The sequence below is a fragment of the Nicotiana attenuata genome, unplaced genomic scaffold (genome assembly GCF_001879085.1).
Source record: "Nicotiana attenuata strain UT unplaced genomic scaffold, NIATTr2, whole genome shotgun sequence".
In the NCBI taxonomy this organism is placed as follows: Eukaryota; Viridiplantae; Streptophyta; class Magnoliopsida; order Solanales; family Solanaceae; genus Nicotiana; species Nicotiana attenuata.
This window is the reverse complement of record NW_017672547.1, coordinates 127756-136508: the sequence shown is the minus strand read 5'-3', so window position 1 is coordinate 136508 and position 8753 is coordinate 127756. Positions and strand designations below refer to the sequence as shown.

Sequence of the window (8753 nt, the reverse complement as noted above, 5' to 3'; positions counted from 1 at the left end):
AGTCTGAGTGGTTCAGCGCTGGAATGGTATACTCGGCAGGATCACGGAAGATGGTACACATGGGATGATCTAGCCCAGGCATTTGCTTGTCACTTCCAGTACAATCTCGAGATTATTCCGGATCGTCTATCTTTGACGAAACTTGAGAAAAAGCACAATGAAAGTTTTAGGGAGTATGGCTTCCGTTGGAGAGAGCAAGCAGCGAGGGTTGACCCTCCGATGAAAGAAAGTGAAATGGTGGATTCTTTCTTGCAGGCCTTAGAGCCCACTTATTTCGGTCATCTGGTATCGGCTGTAGGCAAGTCCTTCAATAAAGTGGTGAAAATGGGGAGCATGGTAGAAGAAGGGCTCAAGTCCAACAAAATCATGAGCTACTCAGCCATTAAGGCAACCACCCAGGCCATCCAAAATGGTACTGGGGGAGCAATTGGAAAGAAGAAGAAAGAGGATGTCGCCACAGTTGAGTCGGGAGCTTGGTTCGGGCCCAGGGGTTCACCTCACCACTATCGTCAGCCTTGTCCCCACCACCAAACATACCCCCATACCCCGTACAATCCACCCCAACACTACTACTTACCACCAGACCCCCATTTTTCCGTCCACCATGCCCAAGCATACAGCCAACCCACCTCCACGAGCCTACCAAAACCCTCCTAGACCAGCTTTCCGGTCGAATCAAGCATTTAAGAACGAGAGGTTGCAGAAGAAGAAAACCTTCACTCCATTGGGAGAATCCTATACTAGTTTGTTCCACAGGTTGAGACAATTGGATATGTTAAGGACGATTGAGGCAAAGTTGCCAAATCCTCCCCCGAGAAATCTTGATTATTCTGTAAGCTGTGAATATTGTTCTGGTGCTCCGGGTCATGACACGGAGAAATGCTAGCATTTGAAAAATGCTATCTAGGAGCTCATTGATACACATCGGATTGAAGTCCAAGCTCCAGAGGCGCCCAACATCAACCAGAACCCGTTGCCGACCCATCAGGAGACAAATATGATCGAGATAGTGCATAAAGAAGGGGAGCCTAAGAAGCCTTCGAAGACCATCATGATGATTCGATCCAGTGAAGCCAGGCCGGTTGAAAAGTCAACAAGTGAGAAGTCGGTGATCAAATTGAACGGAGCAAATAGTGAACCATCTGTGGTGATCAAGAAGGGGTCCTCGGGTGATGTTGCAGTGAAACAGGGAAAAGCAAAAGTGGTGGTGCCAGGGGTGGCGAACAAGCCTGTCGTAGTTGTGGAGGGTGCTCGCACAGATCCGGTCATTATTAGACCTGTCACCCAGCTACCGATAGTCAACAGCAAGGCTGTCCCTTGGAATTATGAGCGGGTGACAGTGACCTACAAGGGCAAAGAAGTCAAAGAAGAAGTCTATGAGACCCATGGATTGACTCGGTCAGGGAGATGCTTTGCCCCCGAGGAGTTAAGAAAAGCTAAAACCTCCAAAGATAACCCAGTGCTAGTGAAGAAAGCTGTGACTGAAGAAGAAGCAGAGGAGTTTTTGAGAAAGATGAAAGTGCAAGACTATTCTATTGTGGAGCAGTTGAGGAAGATGCCTGCTCAGATTTCACTGTTGTCATTGTTAATCCATTCAGACGAGCATCGCCAGGCCTTGATGAAGATCCTGAACGAGGCCCACGTTCCGGACAAAATCTCAGCAAACCATTTGGAAAAGATAGCTAACAAGATTTTTGAGGTAAACAGAGTCACTTTTTCTGATGATGAATTGCCCGTGGAGGGTACTGAGCATAATAAAGCCCTTTATCTTACGGTGAAATGCGAAGATTCCGTGGTTACCCGGGTATTGGTTGACAATGGTTCCAGCGCGAACATTTGACCTCTCTCCACTCTGGACAAGTTGAAAGTGGATGATGAAAGAATTCACAAGAACAGTATTTGCGTTCGGGGGTTCGACGGTGGAGGGAAAGATTCAATCGGTGATATAGTGCTGGAGCTGACAATAGGGCCAGTTGAATTTACTATGGAATTCCAAGTGCTAGATGTAGCTGTTTCATACAATCTGCTGCTGGGTCGACCTTGGATTCATGCTGCCAAAGCAGTCCCATCCACTCTACATCAGATGGTCAAGTTTGAATGGGATAGACAGGAAATTGTTGTGCACGGCGAGGATAGTTTGTGCGCCCACAGTGATGACATTGTACCGTTCATTGAGGTTGAGTATGACAAGGGGTCGTGGGTCTATCAGGTTTTGACATAGTGTCAGTCGAGAAAATCCTAGAAGGGAAATGTGTTCCAATTCCGAAAGTAACCGCCGCATCAGTCATGGTAGCCTTCGAAATGTTGAAGAATGGTTTTGTACCTGGCAAGGGTTTGGGTGCGTCTTTGCAAGGTATCGTACAACCGGTGTCTCTCCCCAAAAACTTGGATACATTTGGTTTGGGATTCAAGCCTACAGCCGCAGACGTGAAAAGAGCCAGGAAGTTGAAACAGAGGGCATGGGTCCTCCCAAAGCCCATCCCACGTCTCTCCCGGTCGTTTGTCAAGCCCGGTGCCAGGAAGCGCCCAGTAACAACAATTCCTAGTTCTGTGGTTGGCCCTGATAAAGAGGTGACTGAAAGGTTCGAAAAGTTGTTCGACGGTGTGAATATGGTGGAAGCTGGAGAGGGTTCGAGCAAGGCGGATGTGCAATTTGTGGGGCCCAGCGCAAAGATAAACAATTGGGAAGCTACTCCTCTCCCCACCAGGAAGGAGTTTTGGTAGTTTGCTTTGATTTTCTTTCAGTTTATCTGGATTATTCCAGGGTTGTAATTCAGATTCTATGTTCCGTCCGTTTGGATGTATAAACCTTGTTATCTTTCAATTTTAATGAAATGCAATTTCCCGTTTTCATCACTCCTGATAGTTTTATTTTTGTTTTTCTTTTCTTCCTTGTACAGTTCTTTTTATGCTGGTTTCAATGACATGACATGCATGAGGAATCTTCGGCCCAGTCTTAAAAGCCAATCTAATTCTGAAATAATAATTCAAGAAGTAGAGTGTGATGATGAATCAATATGATGAGGATGAGGCCCTTGAAGAGATTAGTAAAGAATTAAGCCACTTTGAAGAAAAACCCAAGCCTAACCTGAGTGATACAGAAGCAATCAATTTAGGGGACACAGATAATATCAGAGAAACTAAGATATGTGTCCATCTTGAACCACAAATGAGGGAGGAGATAATCAAAGCGTTGTTTGAGTATAAAGATATCTTCGCATGGTCATATGACGATATGCCGGGTCTAAGCACAGACTTGGTGGTTCACAAATTGCCCACAGACCCGGCATTTCCTCCCGTCAAACAGAAGTTAAGGAAGTTCAAAACTGACATGAGTGTAAAGATTAAAGAAGAGGTCACCAAGCAGTTTGAGGCAAAGGTTATTCGAGTCACGCGGTATCCCACTTGGTTAGCCAATGTTGTTCCTGTGCCAAAGAAGGATGGTAAGACCAGAGTGTGCGTTGATTACCGTGATCTCAACAAGGCAAGTCCAAAGGACAACTTCCCACTGCCAAATATCCATATTTTGATTGATAATTATGCCAAGCATGAGATTGGGTCTTTTGTGGATTGCTACGCGGGCTATCATCAGATCCTAATGGACGAGGAAGATGCGGAAAAGACGGCATTCATCATGCCATGGGGAACATACTGCTACAGGGTCATGCCTTTCGGTTTGAAAAATGCTGGGGCAACTTACATGAGGGCACTGACGACCATATTCCACGACATGATACACAGAGAGATCGAGGTCTATGTGGATGATGTGATCGTAAAGTCTAGAAAGCAGTCTGACCATGTCAGAGATTTGAGAAAGTTCTTCCAAAGGCTTCATGTACAATCTTAAGCTCAATCCTGCAAAATGCGCTTTCGGTGTGCCATCTGGGAAATTATTGGGATTCATAGTCAGCCGTCGAGGTATTGAGTTGGACCCGTCAAAGATCAAGGCCATCCAAGAACTGCCACCCCCAAGGAACAAGACTGAGGTGATGAGTCTATTAGGGAGGTTGAACTACATCAACAGGTTTATTGCTCAGCTTACGACAACTTGTGAGCCTATCTTCAAACTGTTGAAGAAAGATGTTGCGGTCAAGTGGACAGATGAGTGTCAAGAAGCATTTGATAAAATAAAGGGGTACTTGTCAAACCCACCTGTGTTGGTGCCACCAGAACCAGGGAGTCCTTTGATTCTGTATCTGACGGTTTTGGACAATTTGTTTAGTTGTGTGTTGGGTCAGCATGACATCACCGGCAGGAAGGAGCAGGCCATCTATTATCTCAGCATGAAGTTCATATCTTGCGAGGTTAAGTACACTCGCCTGGAAAGGACATGTTGCGCCCTAACTTGGGTAGCACAAAAGTTGAAGCACTATTTGTCATCTTACACTAGTTACCTCATCTCTCGGTTGGATCCGCTAAAGTATATCTTCCAGAAGCCAATGCCTACAGAGAGGCTCGCGAAGTGGCAGATCTTGCTCACAGAATTTGACATCGTCTACGTGACCCGTACTGCGATGAAAGCCCAGGCATTGGCCGACCATTTGGCTGAGAATCCAGTGGACAAAGAATATGAGCCTTTGAAGACTTACTTCCCTGATGAAGAGGTAATGCACATTGATGAGTTGGAACAAGTTGAAGAGCCAGGTTGGAAACTTTTCTTTGAAGGAGCTGCTAACATGAAAGGCGTTGGGATAGGGGCTGTACTTATTTCTGAAACAGGGCATCACTAACCTGTTACGGCTCAGCTTCGTTTCTATTGTACTAACAACATGGCTGAGTACGAGGCATGCATTTTGGGTTTGAGGTTGGCTGCAGAGATGGGTGTCCAAGAAGTCTTGGTCTTGGGAGACTTGGACCTTCTGGTACACCAGATTCAAGGGGAATGGGAAACACGAGATTTGAAACTCATACCGTACCGGCAATGTTTGCATGATCTTTGTCAACGCTTTCGGTCAGTAGAGTTCAGGCATATTCCAAGGATCCATAATGAGGTTGGAGATGCTTTGGCTACCTTGGCGTCAATGTTACATCATCCGGATAAGGCCTATGTGGACCCGTTGCATATTCAGGTCCATGATCAGCATGCTTACTGTAATGTGGTATAAAAAGAACTTGATGGTGAGCCTTGGTTTCACGATATCAAGGAATATATCAGGATGGGGGTGTATCCGGTACAAGCCACAGGTGATTAAAAGAGAACAATTCGACGGTTGGCGAGCGGATTTTTCTTCAGCGGAGGGGTTTTGTACAAAAGGACTCCGAATCTTGGATTGTTGAGATGCATAGATGCTAGACAGGCCACAGCTATCATGACCGAGGTACATTCTGGAGTCTGTGGACCGCATATGAGTGGGTACGTGTTGGCAAAGAAGATTCTCCGAGCAGGTTATTATTGGCTCACTATGGAGCGAGATTGTATCAGTTTCGTGCGTAGGTGTCATCAATGCCCAGTGCATGGAGATTTGATTCACTCTCCACCATCGAAATTGCACACAATGTCTGCACCGTGGCCTTTTGTCGCGTGGGGCATGGATGTCATTGGGCCAATTGAGCCAGCAGCATCAAATGGGCACAGGTTCATTCTGGTGGCCATCGACTATTTCACCAAGTGGGTAGAGGCTAAAACGTTCAAGTCTGTAACCAAGAAAGCGGTGGTCGATTTTGTGCACTCAAATATCATTTGTCGGTTTGGGATACCAAAGGTGATCATTACAGACAATGGGGCTAATCTCAATAGTCACCTGATGAAAGAGGTATGTCAGCAGTTCAAGATTACACATCGCAATTCCACCCCTTACCGCCGCAAGGAACACGGAGCAGTTGAGGCGGCCAACAAGAATATAAAGAAGATACTTCGGAAAATGGTGGAGGGTTCTAGACAGTGGCATGAAAAGCTGCCTTTTGCATTGCTGGGTTATCGCACTACTGTTCGTACTTCAGTAGGGGCGACTCCTTATTTGCTGGTGTATGGCACCGAAGTAGTGATACCCGCAGAAGGGGAAATCCCATCCCTTAGAATTGTCGCGGAGGCTGAAATCGATGATGATGAGTGGGTCAAAACCCGCCTGGAACAATTGAGTTTGATCGATGAGAAAAGATTGGCAGCAATGTGTCATGGCCAATTGTATCAACAGAGAATGGCAAGAGCATATAATAAGAAGGTGCGTCCGCGAAAGTTTGAAGTGGGTCTGCAAGTGTTGAGACGTATCCTTCCACATCAGGCTGAGGCCAAAGGCAAGTTCGTCCCAAATTGGCAGGGGCCGTTCATCGTAACCAGTGTGTTGTCAAATGACGCTTTGTACTTAGCAGATATAAAAGGCAAGTGTGTAGAAATGGCCGTCAATTCCAATGCGGTCAAGAGATATTATGTATGATCTTCTTTGATTAAATTGTATTTGTTTGTACTTGGCATATTTTGAAGATTGGAATGACGAAGGCATTTCGTTCTGCTATCTAAACACTTTATCCTTTGTTACCCCCTTTGAGCCTTATTTATTTCCTTTCATACCCCTCTTTCGGAATCAGTAACAAAGATCAGAAACAAGCATGAAAGATAAGTAAAGGAAAAAGAGAAAAGAAAAAGAATGAAAGAAAGGGAAGAAAAAAGAAGGAAAAAAAGAGGAAAAAGAGAAAGAAAAGAAAAGGAACAACGAAACAACAAAACAACAAAACAACAAAAGAAAAAAGGAAGAAAGAAAAGAAAGAAGAGAAAGAGGAAAAACAGAAAAGAAAAGTCACAACAACAAAGCAATTTCTATGACATGAACTACGTTCGACCTGATTCCTTTTAAGGATACGTAGGCAGCCTCACGGTTCGGTCCCATCAAAATAAAAATCCAAAAGTCCCCAAGCAAAGAAACTGGGGCAAGAGTTGTGGTTGTTGTGAGAAATCTGATTCCGGAAGTTGTAATCTTGAACCCATTCGAATTGCTTTTAGCCTTTTGATACCCTTTCTTTCTAAACCCTAACCAAAAGCCCACGTTACGGTCCAAAGAAAGACCTTCTGATCAGTCTTCAAGAGATGCCAAGTCGAGCAAGTAGAGGTGATTCATTTCAGGGGCAACACTCCGGTCCAAGCAGGAAAATAAAAAATGAGAGAGTCTTATTGGTGAAAACCCTCGCGGGCACCGTAAGGCGACGAAAGTTGAGAGAAATAAAAAATGAGAGAGTCTTATTGGTGAAAACCTTCACGGGCACCTTAGGGCGACAGTGAGTTGAGAGATAAACAAATGAGAGAGGTTTGTTGGTGAAAACCCTTCGGGGCGCCGCAGGCCGAACAAGGTCAAGGTTTTGGTGAAGGAATTGAGTTTTGAAGATCTCGAGGCGTAAAGTACGGCCACTGAAAGTTGATTGGTTGGATAGACTGGGCCGATTAATCCGAAATGCATGTCATGATCATTAGTGCCAGCTGCTCCACCCAGATAAGTCTCTTTTCTTTTCCCCTTCAGATAGTATTCCAGTTTCAGATCTTTCTTATCCTTAACTCTCAAAGTCATTGCATTTCATTTCTTTTGGGTTTATTTCTTTAAGATGTTTCCAATGTCAGTTTTGTTTAAGCAAATAAGAAGGGATTTCAAAGCTTACTACCAACTTCCAAAGTTGCACAAGGTACAGGGTGGTCAAGGCATTGCTAGAGATAGTATGATGTGGAATGGGATATAAAAGGTCAGTGGAAGTTCCATCGGTGAAATGGTTTAGTAATTTCGTGGGAAATGCAGAGGTTCAAACAGATGGGTCAGAAATGTAACACAACGGTTTGGGTATAGAACACTCGGGTCACCCAAGGTCATGGGGGTTGAAAGTTAGTCGGAAAGTCAAAAGGGTTTTTGGCCAGTTTGAGAAAGTCAGTCAAAACAAAGCACAACAGCAGGGAGGCCACTTTCAGCAAGAATGCCACAAACTAACCACCACATTTTTAAACTAACAAGATTTTTCTTTGATTGAAACAGGGGCAGAAAATTTCGTTTGTTTCGGAGAAACCCTCCGTAGGGGAAAAGTGAGCATCAGACAGGTTTGACCGTAAAGTTTCAGGACCATCCCGAATAATGAGACCTAGCTTTAATGATTTTCATTAGATAACAAGATTTAGCGGGAGTCATACCTTTAGAAGATATAGCTTAGCTTTAAAACTGTCATTGAGGTTTAGCTTTCAAATTCTTATTGATATTTGGTAACATGATTCAGTTTTACACTCACATATGTGCCCAGCTACCAAATTGGGGCAGAGAATTTTCTTTGTTTTGTCTATTTTGTTGAAATCAGGCGCCCACCTGGAGAGCAAGGGAATACAATTCAAGTTTCAGCAATCAGGCGCCCACCTGGAGAGAAAGGGAATACAATTCAAGTTTCAGCAATCAGGCGCCCACCTGGAGAGCAAGGGAATACAGTTCAAGTTTCAGCAATCAGGAGCCCACCTGGAGAACAAGGGAATACAGTTCAAGTTTCAGCAATCAGGCGCCCACCTGGAGAGCAAGGGAATACAGTTCAATTTTCAGCAATCAGGCGCCCACCTGGAGAACAAGGGAATACAGTTCAAGTTTCAGCAATCAGGAACCCACCTGGAGAACAAGGGAATACTGTTCAAGTTTCAGCAATCAAGCGTCCACCTGGAGAGCAAGGGAACACAATTCAAGTTTCAGCAATTAGGAGCCCACCTGGAGAACAAGGGAATACAGTTCAAGTTTCAGCAATCAGGTGCCCACTTGGAGAGCAAGGGAATACAATTCAAGTTTCAGCAATCAGGAGCCCACCTG

General features: G+C 44.8%; 1 pseudogene; it reads left to right on the top strand.

Moving 5' to 3' along the window:
* Positions 1-1051: 1051 nt before the first annotated feature.
* On the top strand, positions 1052-6374 carry LOC109213627 (annotated as a pseudogene).
* Positions 6375-8753: the final 2379 nt, after the last annotated feature.